The 16,187-nt window shown below is 50.9% G+C and overlaps 1 pseudogene; it reads left to right on the top strand.

Annotated features, from left to right (window-relative positions):
* Nucleotides 1–1,033: 1,033 nt before the first annotated feature.
* On the top strand, nt 1,034–15,397 carry LOC123162998 (tryptophan decarboxylase 1-like; annotated as a pseudogene).
* Nucleotides 15,398–16,187: the final 790 nt, after the last annotated feature.

Genomic DNA, 16,187 nt, shown 5'->3' with positions numbered 1-16,187 from the left:
ATACAGTAATTTTTAGTGTGTATGTATACAGTACTCCCTCTGTAAACAAATATAAGAGTGTTTAGATCACCAAAATAGTGATCTAAACGCTCTTATATTTCTTTACGGAGGGAGTAATATTCAGTGCGTAATTATACAGTAATGTTCAGTGTGTATTTTCAAAAATATCACATAATACAAGAAAAGTTCAGTATATATTTGAAAACCTTCATCGTATATTAAGAAATGTTTGCCGTATATAACAAAACATCTCATCGTATATTATACAATAATAACGTCCAGTTCGTCTTTTAAAAAAATCTGACATCATAATTTTTTTCTAAATTAAACAAGAGAAACCCGAAGAATACCCAAGAGCTGGAAAAAACATACACGGACAAAAAGGTGCCAGCCTGATTTTTGACGCCAGCTTTCAAGAGGCGTATTGGTCTGCTAGTGCGCGCCGAACCTCGCGCGTCCCAGGTTCGAATTCTGGCCAGGCTTGTAAGCCTGTTTACTTTTTCGCGGGAGGTAAACATACTAGCCTAATTTTTGCATATAAGGGCTTATACGTGATTCCATACAAAGCCAGGTCTTTTTTTGCAAAAGAACATGACACGCAGCACCTGACTTGCGGGTTCCAGCTGTCAGTTTCAGCGTCAGTACGTGTTTAAATAGAGTTTAGACCGTTCTGCAACGTCTAGCTTCAGACTTGGTATTGACAAGCCATAATTATCAAATTTGATACCAATCGGCATGTAATGCCTCAATTGTGATACTTCTATACAATTAACTCAAGCGCGCGCGACCAGGACGCAGGACTCGTCCAACGGCCACACAGCCACGCCGCTTCCCACTTCCCGCGTCCACCTAATCACCTCATCTATATATACCCCGCACCAAGGACGAACTCCATTCACCAAACCAAAGCAACAAAGCTACTAGCTAACTTACTACTCCTACTAGCTCTTCTCTACTCGTTGCTCTCCGGCAGCAAAGCGAGGTAGCTCCACTTCATTAAGCCAGGCCTCACACCTCCTTTGTTCCTACAAAAATGGGCAGCTTGGACACCAACCCAATGTCCTTCTCCGCCTTGCCCAACGACAGGGCCGCGTTCGAGCCACTCAACCCCGAAGATGTCCGCGAATACCTCCACAAGGCCGTCGACTTCATCTCCGACTACTACACCAACGTCGAGTCCATGCCCGTTCTCCCTAACGTGAAGCCGCCTGCAAGACGAGCTCAGCGCGTCCCCGCCAACCTACTCCGCGCCATTTGATGTCACCATGAAGGAGCTCAGGACCTCCGTCGTCCCCGGCATGACGCACTGGGCTAGCCCAAACTTCTTCGCCTTCTTCCCTTCCACGAACAGCGCCGCTGCCATCGCCGGCGACCTCATCGCCTCTGCCATGAACACCGTCGGATTCACGTGGCAGGCCTCGCCTACAGCCACCGAGATGGAGGTTCCCGCTCTCGACTGGCTTGCGCAGCTTCTGCGCCTACCCACTACCTTCATGAACTACACCAGCAATGGTCGTGGCACTGGCGGTGGCGTCATCCTTGGCACAACGAGTGAGGCAATGCTTGTTACGCTAGTCGCCGCTCGTGATGCAGCGCTGCGCCGAACCGGCTCCGTCGGCGTGTCCGACATCCCACGCTTGACTGTGTATGCTGATGAAGCTATGTACCTAGGGTAGGGTCATGGACCTGTCCAAACTACCCCACCCAAGGACATCTCTAGAAGAAACCATCTGTCAGTCGACCTAGAGGTGTTCCACTCGACTAACTTGAGGACACTCGACCATGAAGATAACCACTCGACCATGAAGCTAACCACTCGACGACCAGGAGATCTAGAGTCACTATGCATGCAACGGTCTATCATTAAGTAGCCTTTATGGTCTCCATAGCACTTTATGTGGGCGTTACCAGTAACCCCCTGTCTTAATGTACTTTAAACCCTGCATAACTTAGGGCCGGAGGGGTCTGGCGAACTCTATATAAGCCACCCCCTTCTCAGTGTAAAGGGTTCGCACCCCTGTAACTCATACGCATATAATCCAATCGACCGCCTCCGGGCACCGAGACGTAGGGCTGTTACTTCCTCCGAGAAGGGCCTGAACTCGTAAAACTCTTGCGTGTACAACTACTCCATAGCTAGGATCTTGCCTCTCCCTTAGTACCCCCCTACACTACTGTCAGACATAGAACCACGACAGTTGGCGCCCACCGTGGAGCAGGTGTCTTAGCGACTTATTGGAGAAGTTGCAATTTTTCCGATCTTCTTCATCATGGTTTCAGGCGGAGTTTTGGCCGAGGGCCGCGAGATCCGTCTCGGCGCGCTCACGTTCGTCGCCGACGACTCTGCTTGGCTTCAAGAGGCTCCACTCGACATCGACGCGCTCCCAGTCCGCGGGGCGACGCACTTTCGCGCGTGCGTCCGTGGCGTCCTCCTGCGGCAACCGTCGACCCAGTATCGGTCGGTCGTTGTGTCATCCTCCCTCCCTGCTTCCCGTCGGCGCAAGCGCTCCGGTCGGTCGAGGCTTCAGCGGTGGGTGAGGCACGCAGTGGCCCGCCAGTCGGCCACCTCCCAAGTCGCAGCAATCGAGCCCGACGAATCTCTCTACGGCCTGTTCGACCTGTCGACTGGCTCCGCAGAGACTGCATCCGAGTGCGACAGCAGTGATCCAGCGGCGGAGGTTCTGATGGTCGATGGACCACGCGGTCCTCCCGGTTTTCCCGGCGCCGAAGGAGGCGACGGTGGAGGCGATCCGTCACACGACCATGAAGAGTACCTTCCCGAGCCCCTCAATTCGCTGCAAAGCGAAGAACTTCGCCGCCGGAACATGGATGCACTTCACACTCCTATCGTTGGAGAAACCCCTGAGGCTCGCACCTTAGAGGACGCGCGCTTGGCCAACTTGGCTGAGCGCACTCGACTGGAGAACCTTCAGCGAGTACTCGACGAGCATGCGCGGCAACGGGTTCCAGACTCCAGTCGACGTCAGCTCTTTCCACCACCAACTCAGGTATATCGAACTTCGATTCAGAATTTAGCGGCTGCAGCCCGTATAGCAGAATCAATTCAGCCTTCCCAGTCAGAGGCTGGCAGAGGCTTGATGCAGATCAGAGATTTGCTCCGGGCAGCAGGAGATCAAAATTCAGCTGTATCACAGTCGCGGAACATGATTCACAGCAGATCCGTGGCTGCGAATACGGTCCAGTCGGCTCATAGCCCCAGATCACCCCTGAGGCATGAGGGGCGTGGAGACCGGCACGATCAGTACAAGAACCGTGAGCAGTATGATCACCGATTCGATCGCGATGATCGACGTCGAGTGCCCACCCCTCCCCCAAGGGATGGATCCTACGCACCTCGACAGCAGGATGATAGACGCCAGCACAGTGGTGGGAGAAGGATTCCAGTCGACCCCAGGGAACCAGGCTTTGATGAGAGGTCCATCATCGTTCAAGGTCTGGTTGACCGGAACAGAGCTCAAAGAGAGGGTCACGACAGAGATGTACCCACCAGCAGCCGAGTGCATGTCTCAGGATCAGAGTGTTTCAGCAGAGCCATCCGGGCCGCAGTGATTCCCCCCAACTTCAGGTTGGCGACTGGAGTCAGTAAGTTCAATGGTGAGTCTAAGCCTGATACTTGGCTTGAAGACTACCGAGTGGCTGTCTAGATCGGCGGCGAAAATGACGAGGTGGCCATGAAACATCTGCCTCTTATGTTGGAGGGATCAGCTAGAGCATGGCTGAATCAGTTGACACCCAATAGCATTTACGCGTGGGGAGATCTTTCCCGAGTGTTTGTCAGAATGTTTGAAGGAACATGCAAGCGACCAGCAGGACTGACAGAGTTGCAATCTTGTGTGCAGAAGTCGATTGAGACTTTGAGAGATTACATCCAGAGATGGATCACATTACATCACACGGTAGAGAATGTATCTGATCACCAGGCAGTCTGCGTCTTCAAGGAAGGCGTTAAGTACAGAGAGCTAAGCCTGAAATCCGGCCGAACCGGAGACATGTCTCTGAGTCGAATGATGGAGATAGCCACCAAATATGCTAATGGCGAGAAAGAGGATCGGCTCCGAAGTGGCAAGCACAAGTCAGTCGCCCAGGAAACCGGAGGAGGGAACTCCAGTCAGAAGCAAAAGCGGAAAGCCGAGCTAGCTGCTCCTAGAGAAGCCTTGGCCGTGAAGAAAGTGAAGGATAAAGAGGGAAATGACGTGATGGATTTGTCGTGTCACATCCACACGAAGAAAGATGAAGAGGGTAATTTCGTTTACCCGAAGCATACCAGTCGACAGTGTCGACTCCTGATACAGCAGTTCCAGGGGAAATAGTCCAAGGATAAGGAAAAGGAGTCGGACAAAGTTGAGGACAAGGGAGATAGTGACGAGGAATATCCTCAGGTCAATTCCACTCTGGTGATTTTTGCTGACGTTGAAAGCAAAAGTCGACTGAAAGTTATAAACTGAAAGGTGAATATGGTTGCTCCGGCGACACCCAATTATCTGAAGTGGTCTCAGACGGCCATCACATTCGACCAGTCTGATCACCCGACGCACATAGCCACCCCTGGGAGGCAAGCTCTGGTGGCCGACCCAGTCGTCGAAGGTACTCGACTGACGAAAGTGTTGATGGATGGCGGCAGTAGTTTGAATATACTGTACGCAGAGACACTGAAAGGGATGGGCATTCCGATGTCCATACTCAGCAGAAGCAACATGAGTTTCTATGGAGTCATTCCTGGCAAGAAGGCCGTGTCACTCGGCCAGATTGCTCTCGATGTGGTTTTTGGTGATTCCAAAAACTTCCGCAAAGAAAAGTTGACATTTGAGGTTGTGGATTTTCAAAGTGCCTATCACGCCATTTTAGGCAGGCCAGCTTATGCACGTTTTATGGCTCGACCATGTTACGTGTACCTCAAATTGAAGATGCCTGGCCCCAAAGGCGTGATCACTGTTACTGGTAATCGCAAGAAGGCGGAAGAGTGCTTTGAGAAAGGCTCAAAGATCGCCGATGCTCAGATGATAGCAGAAGAGTGGCAGGAACACCAGAGAAATGCAGACCCGAGTGATTTGTTACGAGCCAAGAAGCCCGCTACGGAATCAGCGTTTCAGTCGTCCGGTGAGACAAAGCCAGTTCACATCCACCCGACCGACCCCAACGCTGCTCCGACTAACATCTCCACAACACTCGACCCCAAATAGGAAGAAGCGCTCATCCAGTTCCTCCGTGAGAACTGGGACATCTTTGCATGGAAATCTTCTGACATGCTAGGTGTACCCAGGGGGCTGGTTGAGCACCGTATACGAGTCGATTCAAAGGCAAAACCTATCAAGGAACATCTGCGACGGTCTGCCGTCCAGAAAAGGAAGGCTATTGGCGAAGAGGTGGCTAGGCTCTTAGTAGCAGAGTTTATCCGAGAGATTTACCACTCCGAGTGGCTCGCCTGTGTTGTCATGGTCCCCAAGAAGGACAAGTCACTTCACATGTGCATTGACTTTAAACATATCAATCGGGCCTGCCCGAAAGACCATTTTCCTCTCCCCCGCATCGACCAAATAGTCAACTCGACTGCGGGATGTGAGCGACTGTCTTTCTTAGACGCCTATTCCGGGTACCATCAGATCCGTCTGTATGGACCTGATGAGATCAAAACAGCTTTTATGACCCCCATTCGGGTGCTTCTGTTATGTCACTATGCCATTTGGCCTCAAGAATGCCGGAGCCACGTTCATGAGGATGATTCAGAAGTGTTTACTCACTCAAATCAGTCGGAATGTGGAAGCATACTTGGATGATATTGTGGTCAAGTCACGGAAAGGTTCCGACCTGCTGACTGACCTCGCTGAAACATTTGCCAACCTCAGGAGGTATGATATCAAGCTTAATCCATCAAAGTGCACATTCGGAGTTCCTGGCAGAAAATTGCTCGGTTTTCTCGTTTCCGAACGAGGAATCGACGCAAATCCAGAGAGAGTGGGCACTATACTCCGAATGAAAAGACCTGTGCGTGTGCACGATGTTCAGAAGCTTACTAGTTGCTTGGCCGCTTTAAGTCGATTCATCTCTCGTCTCGGTGAAAAGGCATTGCCTCTTTATCGACTGATGAAGAAGTTAGACAAGTTCGAGTGGACTCCTGAAGCTGATGCAGCGTTTGAAGAGCTAAAAGCCCTGCTTTCCACCCAGCCGGTGCTTGCTGCCCCGATCAGCAAAGAGCCTTTGCCGCTTTACATTGCAGCCACAGGACAAGTCGTCAGTACAGTACTTACGGTCGAGCGGGAAGAAGAAGGGAAAACCTTCAAAGTTCAGCGCCCAATATATTACATTTCTGAAGTCCTGACCCCATCGAAGCAAAGATACCCTCATTATCAGAAGTTTGTATATGGGATTTATATGACCACGAAGAAAGTTGCTCACTATTTCTCTGACCATACCATTACAGTCGTCAGCGACGCCCCATTATCATAGATTCTATACAACAGAGATGCAACTGGTCGAGTGGCAAAATGGGCGATTGAACTCCTTCCCTTGGATATCAGATTTGAGGCAAAGAAATCTATCAAGTCCCAAGCAATAGCAGATTTCCTCGCCGAGTGGACTGAAGAGCAATTGCTGACTCAAGTTCACTCGGAGCACTAGACCATGTTCTTTGATGGCTCTAAGATGCTGAATGGTTCCGGTGCTGGGGTAGTGTTGGTTTCTCCCCGAGGAGATAAGCTCAGATATGTACTCCCGATTCACTTTGATTCCTCCAACAATGAAGCAGAATACGAGGCACTTTTGTATGGGTTGCATATGGCCATTTCACTCGGCGTTCATTGCCTCATGGTCTACGACGACTCGGATTTGGTGGTTAACCAAGTGATGAAGGAGTGGGACGTCAGAAGCCCAGCTATGACTGGTTACTGCAACGCAGTAAGAAAGCTGGAGAAGAAATTCGAGGGGTTAGAGCTTCATCACATACCCCGACTGAAAAATCAAGCAGCTGATGACTTGGCGAAGATAGGTTCCAAGAGAGAAGCCATTCCCAGTGGCGTGTTTTTGGAGCATGTCCACGCGCCGTCAGTTTAAGAGGATCCTTTCACCGAAGAAGCCCCGCAGCCAAAAAGTGCCACGAATCCGACTGAAGTTGAGGTCCCAGCCGTGGTCGACCTAATCATGGAAGTTCTGGTTATCACTCCCAACTGGACAGTGCCTTACATCGCATATATCCTAAGGAAAGAGCTCCCAGAGAATGAAGAAGAGGCTCGACAGACCGTTCGTCGATCGAAGGCCTTTACTGTCATGAAGGGACAGTTGTACAGAGAAAGCGCGACTGGAGCCAACCAGAAATGCATAACGCCAGAAGAGGGTCGAATAATTCTCAACGACATCCACTCAGGGACCTGTGGTCATCATGCATCCTCTCAGACTATCGTGACTAAAGCATACCGAGCGGGTTTTTACTGGCCTGGAGCAAATGAAATGGCGAAAGAGATAGTCGACAAGTGTGAAGGATGTCAGTTCTACTCCAATATGTCACACAAGCCCGCCTCAGCCTTGAAGACCATTCCAATTGCCTGGCCTTTCGCTGTTTGGGGGTTAGATATGGTTGGGCCACTGAGAACTGGCAGGAGCGGCTTCACCCATGTACTGGTGGCAGTCGACAAGTTCAGCAAGTGGATCGAAGCCAAGCCTATTAAAAATCTTGATGCTGGCACTGCCATCAGCTTCATCAGAGAATTGATATTCAGATATGGAGTTCCGCATAGCATCATCACCGATAATGGGTCAAACTTTGATTCCGACCAATTCAAAGCCTTCTGCGCTTCTCAAGGCACACGAGTCGACTATGCTTCAGTCGCCCACCCCTAGTCGAACGGGCAAGCAGAAAGAGCAAACGGCCTAATTCTCAAAGGACTGAAACCCCGGTTGATGCGTGATCTCAAGCACGCAGCAGGCGCGTGGGTCGACGAACTTCCGTCAGTTCTTTGGGGGTTGAGGACTACTCCAAATCGGTCGACTTGGAGAACTCCATTCTTTCTGGTCTATGGGGCTGAAGCGGTTCTACTAAGTGACCTGCTCCACAATGCACCGCGAGTCGAGCTCTACTCTGAAGTCGAAGCAGAGCAAGCCCGACAGGACGCAGTCGACCTTCTGGAAGAAGAAAGACAGATGGCCATGATCCGATCGACCATCTATCAGCAAGACTTGTGTCGATTCTACGCCAGAAACGTGAAGAGTCGAGCCTTCCAAGAAGGAGACTTGGTCCTCCGAGTGGACCAGCAGAAGCCACACAAACTGGCCCCTACTTGGGAAGGCCCCTTCATCGTCACCAAAGTTCTCCACAACGGAGCATACCATCTTTACAACGTCGATCGCCAGATTGACGAGCCACGAGCTTGGAATGCGGATATGCTCCGCCCCTTTTACACTTAAGTACTCACTCGGATGAGATGTAATAAAAGTACTCCTGTAGTTTATCTATCAAAGACAAAAGTGTTATAATTTTCCCATTAATTGTTGCTGCTTTTGCTTATGTAAGAAATCCCCCAGTGGGTGGCTTAGCTGCGAATCCATTTCACCTAAGTTTGTAAAAAAAATCCTGTCGAGTGACGAGCAAGCCTCTCACTCGGAGACTTAGCTGCGAATCCGTTTCGCCTAAGTGTTTGAAAAGCTGTCGAGTGACGAGCAAGCCTCTCACTCGGAGACTTAGCTGCGAATCCATTTCGCCTAAGTGTTTGAAAACCTTTCGAGTGACGAGCAAGCCTCTCACTCGGAGACTTAGCTGCGAATCCATTTCGCCGAAGTGTTTGAAAACCTACCGAGTGAAGAGAAAACCTCTCACTCGGAGACTTAGCTGCGAATCCGTTTCGCCTAAGTGTTTGAAATCCTACCGAGTGGAGAACAAACCTCCCACTCGGGGCTTAGCTGCAGTCCAGTACTCGCCTAAGTGTTTGACATCCTATCGAGTGGAGAGCAAACCTCCCACTCGGGGGCTTAGCTGCAGTCCAGTACTTGCCTAAGTGTTTGAAATCCTACCGAGTGGAGAGCAAACCTCCCACTCGGGGGCTTAGCTGCAGTCCAGTACTCGCCTAAGTGTTTGAAATCCTACCGAGTGGAGAGCAAACCTCCCACTCGGGGGCTTAGCTCCAGTCCAGTACTCGCCTAAGTGTTTAAAATCCTACTGAGTGGTGAGTCTGCCTCTCACTCAGAGGCTTAGCTGCAGTCTAGTGCTCGCCTAAGTGTTTAAAATCCTACCGGGTGGTGAGTTTGCCTCGCACTCGGAGGCTTAGCTGCAGTCCAGTACTCGCCTAAGTGTTTGAAATCCTACCGAGTGGTGAGTCCGCCTTTCACTCGGAGGCTTAGCTGCAGTCCAGCACTCGCCTAAGTACGAAAATCTTTCCGACCCGCAAGGACGACAAGGTGCAGGTCGACTGCTACCTTCTCCTTCGAGCTTCAGCACAAATACAAATGTGCTCTTCATCCTGGGACGCAAGGACGCAAGTCGACTGCAATCTGTGCTCCAACCTGCAAGAGTATGTCCCAAGCACAAAAATATATTCCGAGTGAAGAACTATGTTCGTTCGAAGACAAATGCAAACATACTCAACCGCAAACCCAAGTTCAGATAGCATCCTACGGATCCAGAAGTGCTCAGGCATCGAGCCTGTTAAATTTTATCGGTTACAAAAACCACTCGCCATTCTGAGGAAAATTTAAGGCATCAAGCATAGAAGTTTTTTTACTCCTCCGGTGGAGGACTGGAAGGCGCGACGAACTCGTCCAGGTCGATTCCATCAGCAATCCGAGTGGCAGCAGCAATGAATGTCTCCATGAAGGATCGGAAGTCATGCTTCTTAGTATTGGTCACCTTGAGGGACGCCAACTTTTCCTCTCGTGCATCTTTGCAGTGAACACGGACTAAAGACAGAGCTACATCAGCACCGCACCTGGCAGAAGACTTCTTCCACTCTTGCACTCGGCCTGGGACTTCATTCAGTCGAGTCATCAAAGACTCGAGGTCGTTCTAAAGCGTCTCCCCTGGCTAGAGTGTCATGTCGATTCGCGACGCCGCAACCTTCAGTCGGGCAAGATAGTCAACCACACCAGCGACTCGTGACTCCAGTCGGAGCACGTTCATGGCAGTGTCATCCTTCACAGGAGAGTTGATGGGATCCAGGCTTGTCTCCACTCGACTGGTCTCCTCCTCAAAATTTTGGCAGAATTCTGTACACATAAGTCAAACATAAACCAGCAGTTTCGCGACAAATCAACGGTGACAAGTCAGTCGAGTGAGAAAGGTTACCTTCAAGCATGAGGAACAACTTCTTGGCGAGACCTCCCAGATAAGCTTCCAGATCATTCTTCTTCCCCACCAGTTCACTAGCCTTGTCACTTAGAGCAATCTTGTCGTTCTTCGGACGGCTGAGTTCCTTGTTGGCTGCGTCGAGAGAAGCTTTCAAGTTGGCGTTCTCTTCTTCAAGCTTGCCGACTGAAGTCAGTTTCTCTTCCGCAAGCTTCTTTTGTCCAGAGCCACCTTCTGCGCTTCAGCATGTTCCTGGTCCTTCTTCTTCAGAGCCTCCTTCGTTTTTTCTGCAAAATGACAAGGAGGTCAGAATCAATAATGTGCAGAAGGAAGGAAACAATCGTCAAGTTCTCACCAATCATACCTTTTGCCTCGTCCTTCGCCTTCTGAAAGTTCTCCTGAACAAGTTTCAAGTCAAGGTTGAGCTGGATATGTTTCTTTTCCAACTCAGTGTAACAAGCCACAAGTTCGCAAGATTTCTGCAAAGAGTCAGTCGACAGGTATCAAAGAGATGTTACTTCCGAGTAACTAAGAGAAAACCGTAGCATTTCTAAGACTACAGTCAAATCAAAATATTCAACAGTAGTCTCGGGGACTACACCCAGTGGGTGCACTCAGCGTGCCCCCACTGGTTTTGTCGACTTGATCCGATCAGTCGACCAAAAGGAACAAAGAGATTATGGTCTCATCATAATCTACAAAAAAAAGAGGAAAGAGAGAGTTCTTTAGACTACAGTCGACTACCAGCAGTCCACCATAGTCTCGGGGACTACACCCTGTGGGTGCACTCAGCATGCCCCCACAGGTCCTAATGTTCCACTCGACATGGTCCGACCAGACCGAGTGAAGAAATTTCAACTACAAAGACTACAGTCGACTGCCAGCAGTCCACCATAGTCTCGGGGACTACACCCAGTGGGTGCACTCAGCGTGCCCCCACCAGTCTACAAACCCAATCCCCCAGTGGGTGTACAGACACAAAGATTTTTGGAAAGAAAATCTTCAGATAACATATCCTAACAGAACAGGCGGTTACCAACTAACCTGGACATTGCTCTGAAGGGCTGAGCTTGCATCATAAGCCGCTTGGTTGGCTTCCCGGATCGCCTTCACCTACTCCATCATAATCCCTGCCTGGCGTATAGCCTCCTTAGCAGCGCCCGCCTGGTCCTCTGGGACGTGGTGTGTGGCGAAAAGGGAGGGCGGTTCAGCAGTCGACGACGAAGGCTGGGCACTCGTCAGCGGCACAGCGAAGGTCACAGAATGCCGAGCGATGTTGCCACCTTCTTGAACCAGTACCTCAGGTGCTGACGTAGTCCGAGTGGCCTTGCCAGCCGCGGCCTGTCTATTCTTCCTCGCCCTCAGGGGCACCTCGTCATCGTCATCAGGGAGATCAATGACGTGATGAGGAGCTGCAAGATAAATCCAGAGTTGGAAACGAAGATCCAATCGACCAAAAGCGAAAACTACAGGAGAACATACCAGGGTTGGAGGTGACAGTATCTTCCATTTCTTGGTCGCCGTCCTTGGTGGAGGTCTCGGAGGTAGCAGCACTGCAGATTTCAGAAACCAGTCGGTTAGTCGATGAGTCGACCGGAAGTTTGCTCGAGCTGAACAAGGAAACACAAATCCTGCTGTTACCCAGAGATGGTGGGAATGGCCATTTTCATCTTGGGCAAGGCCTTCGGCGGATTTGATGACTCCGCCCGCGGATGCTTTGGCGTTTTTTCAGTCGGCCCCGGAGAGACCGTCCGAGGGCGCTTTGTCGACGGCACAACGGGCGCAACCGCTTTGCCGCGCTCCTTCGTGGGGTCGTGGGCGAGCTTGGATCTCCTTGCCGTGCGAGGAGGATCGACTTCCATTTCCTCCTCCTCCTCCTCACTAGAGCCGTCTTCAACCTCTTCCCCCTCGCCGTCAGATTGCCACACCTGCGCCCCACTTTCACCTCCACTCGCCTCTCCCTCCTCGGCTTGTTCCTGCGCCCCATTGGGCATCGAGTACATTTTAGTTGTGGCCTAGAAGACAACAAACAAGACAAAAGTCAGTCGGTTGATTTCAAACAGACAGAATGGAAAAAACAGAATCGCAGTTGGAAATGCAGAATCGGACCTTGTCAACTTCATATGATTGGTTGAGTGGAACGACCCTCCTGGCTCCTCGGGGGTTGTCCTTGTTCCCCGTAATGCTTCCCATCCACCGCTCCAGCGTGGCGTCATCGATCTCCTCTAGGTGGATCCGAGTGGTGTCCTCAGTTCCAGAATACATCCACATAGGATGATCTCAAAATTGGAGCGGCTAGATGCGCCGCCGGAGGAAGACCTCCAGGAGGTCCATACCAGTCACCCCGTCGTGGATGAGCTGCACGACACACTTGACCAGCACCCTCACCTGCGCCTTCTCCTCCAGGACCACCTTCAAAGAGGAGGGCTTCGTCACTCGTTCCATGGAAAAGGGAGGGAGCCGGTCGACTGCCCTAGCGTCGGCTGGTCCTTGCAGTAAAACCAAGTCGACTGCCACCCACGGACGGAGTCGGGCAAAACCATGGTCGGAAAAGAACTTTTCCCTCTCAACCGGATCCCAAGGCCCCTCACATCTGAATCACATGTGTCCTCTCGTCACTCGGATTTGCCTTCTTCACCGTCTGGGAGCGAAAGGTGAAGATGTGCTTAAAGAGACCCCAGTGAGGCCGGCAACCCAAGAAGCACTCACACAAAGACACATAGGCGGCGGGGTACACTATGGTGTTGGGTGTGAAGTGGTGGAGTTGTGCCCCAAAGAAATTCAGAAACCCCCGGAAGAAAGGGTGGGGCGGCAAAGAAAACCCACGGTCGACGTGGGTGGCCAGAAGAACACACTCACCCTCCTGAGGCTGCGGCTCTGACTCCCTCCCTGGGAGCCGCGCCGATCCATGGGGGATCAGGCCTCCGTCAGCCAGGTCGTCGAGATCCGCCTGACTAATTGTCGAGCGGATCCAGTCGCCCTGGATCCAGCCCGGCGGCAGGCCGGTCCTCGATGAAGAGCCACTCCGACTGGTTCCCCTCCCCTTCGCCTTCGCCGTCGCTTTCTTCGCCCGCTCCAGGGCCGTCGTCTTCTCCTTCACCATCATCGCCGGCGAAGCACGCACGGAGCAGCGACACTGAGGCAGAAGCAAACGCGGCGGAGAAATCTGGAGAAGAGGGGAGAATGAGAGCGCACTGTTGAAAAACCCCCGTCCGACGCTTTATATAAGGCTGCTTCCGAGTGGCTGACATGTAGGCCCGGACGATCCTGTCAAATCCCGCAACAGTCGCGCGCGCGATACGTGGCAAAAAAGGTGGCGCGGAGATCGAGGCCTCCCTGCCTTATCCTATCCGATTGCTGCAGCTACGCCCCGTCCCGCGCGCTTCCCAAAATTCGAATCCCACAAAATCCGTGGCTTGCATAACAGCTCGTCAGGCGGCAGATCTCCCCCACTCTGTCTCTCGGAGATCTCCAAGCGAAAACTTCAGTTGACAAATATAAACAATGGATCAAGGCGACTGAAAAAGAAGTTGATGTTGTCACCTAAAGTTCATTGATCCTAGACAAGACATACTCATAGCACGAGAAATGGGTCGGAAGAATTTTCAACTCCTTCCCCACTCAAACCTCGATCCATTCAGGGGCTAATGATGAAGCTATGTACCTAGGCTAGGGTCATGGACCTGTCCAAACTACCCTACCCAAGGACATCTCTAGAAGAAACCACCTGTCAGTCGACCTAGAGGTGTTCCACTCGACTGACTCGAGGACACTCGATCATGAAGATAACCACTCGACCATGAAGCTAACCACTCGACGGCCAGGAGATCTAGAGTCACTCTGCACGCAACGATCTGTCATTAAGTAGCCTTTATGGTCTTCATAGCACGTTATGTGGGCGTTACCAGTAACCCCCTGTCTTAATGTACTTTAAACCCTGCATAACTGAGGGCCGGAGGGGTCTGGCGAACTCTATATAAGCCACCCCCCTTCTCAATGTAAAGGGTTCGCACCCCTCTAACTCATACGCATATAATCCAATCGACCGCCTCCGGACACCGAGACGTAGGGCTGTTACTTCCTCCGAGAAGGGCCTGAACTCGTAAAACTCTTGCGTGTACAACTACTCCATAGCTAGGATCTTGCCTCTCCTTTAGTACCCCCTACACTACTGTCAGACTTAGAACCACAACATATGCTGCCGACTAGACCCACTCCACGGTCTTAAAGGCGTGTCGCCTTGCAGGCTTCGACCCTGCGAACATCCGCTCCATCCCCACGGGGCCGGAAACTAACTACGCGCTCGATCCGACCAAACTTCTCGAGGTAATGCAAGCTGATGCCGACGCTGGTCTTGTGCCTACATATGTGTGTGCCACGGTGGGCACCACGTCTTCCAATGTTGTCGACCCGGTGGGCGCCGTCGTAGACATTGCCGCCATGTTCAATGCATGGGTCCACGTCGATGCTGCCTACGCTGGCAGCGCATGTATATGCCCGGAGTTTCGCCACCATCTTGACGGTGTTGAGCGCGTGGACTCCATTAGCATGAGCCCACACAAATGGCTTCTCACATGCCTCGATTGCACCTGCCTTTACGTCCGTGATGCTCATCGGCTAAGCGACTCGTTGGAGACCAACCCAGAGTACCTCAAGAACGATGCTACCGAGTCCGGTGAGGTCACTGATCTTAATTAAGGACATGCTGGTAGGCGTCGGTCGGCGCTTCCGTGGGCTCAAGCTTTGGATGGTCATGCACACTTATGGTACTGCAAAGCTCCAAGAGCACATCCGTAGTGATGTCGCCATGGCCAAGATGTTTGAAGATTTTGTCCGTGCCAATGACAGGTTCGAGGTGGTCGTACTGAGAAACTTCGCTCTTGTGTGCTTTAGGATCAAGGCAAGTGGAGCCATGACGGAGAAGGATGCCGATGAGGTCAACCGTGTGCTAATGGAGAATCTGAACAAGACTGGCAAGGCATATCTTGCGCACACGGTGGTTGGTGATAAGTTCATGCTTCGGTCGCTGTTGGGTCATCAATTCAAGAGGAGAGACATGTGAGAAGTGCTTGGGACCTCATCAAGAAGACTACAAGCAGTATCATGAATTAAAGCGGACGGACCCGCTGACACAGAAACTTCCATGAGTTACACAAATCCCTTTGTTTAGGGTATGAATGTTCTTTTAAATGTATTTATTTTGTTTCATTTTTCTTCGATTCTGATTATTACTATGTATCATGTGGTTCTCATTCGGTTTTGTGATATACTCCCTCCGTCGCAGAATAAGTGTCTAAAGCTTAGTACAATTTTGTACTAGAGTTAGTACAAAGTTGAGACACTTATTTTGAAACGGAGGGAGTATATACCAACCGATGGTATAATACATAGCAAGCCGGTATGAAAGAAATTGATTATAGACTGTAAAAGGGCTTGTATTGAACCTAAATGACCATGAGATACTATATTTTTTACTGTACTCTGCAAGCGAGTGACGAATGCATGCTCACGCATCTCGATCAATCAAGAAATATATGGTTGACCCCGTTGGTTTTTATGTTTCAAGATGCCAGACCGAAGCCAGTTGGTCACCGTGTATTCCCAACTTCCTGTTAATTATTTGGTCCCATCTACTGTATCTGCCAATGCCATACAGTTCCATCTCTTGAGTCCAGGGGAAAATATCAGCAAAAATGCGGCGGCAGAGTTTTGACACGGACATTACTGTTAGTTAGGAAGAATGAGATTGCACGAATCGATAATCATTGATCGTGTGCATGGTGCACATATATATAGGTACAGGGTGGACCGGCCTCTACTTGTCTCCCAAGATGTACAAATATATAGGGGGGGAGAGAGATACAACGGTATAAATACAGACCCTAGTCCTATACATATGCAG

Source organism: Triticum aestivum, chromosome 7B (assembly GCF_018294505.1).
Source record: "Triticum aestivum cultivar Chinese Spring chromosome 7B, IWGSC CS RefSeq v2.1, whole genome shotgun sequence".
In the NCBI taxonomy this organism is placed as follows: domain Eukaryota; kingdom Viridiplantae; phylum Streptophyta; class Magnoliopsida; order Poales; family Poaceae; genus Triticum; species Triticum aestivum.
This window is presented reverse-complemented; position numbering and strand designations above follow the sequence as displayed.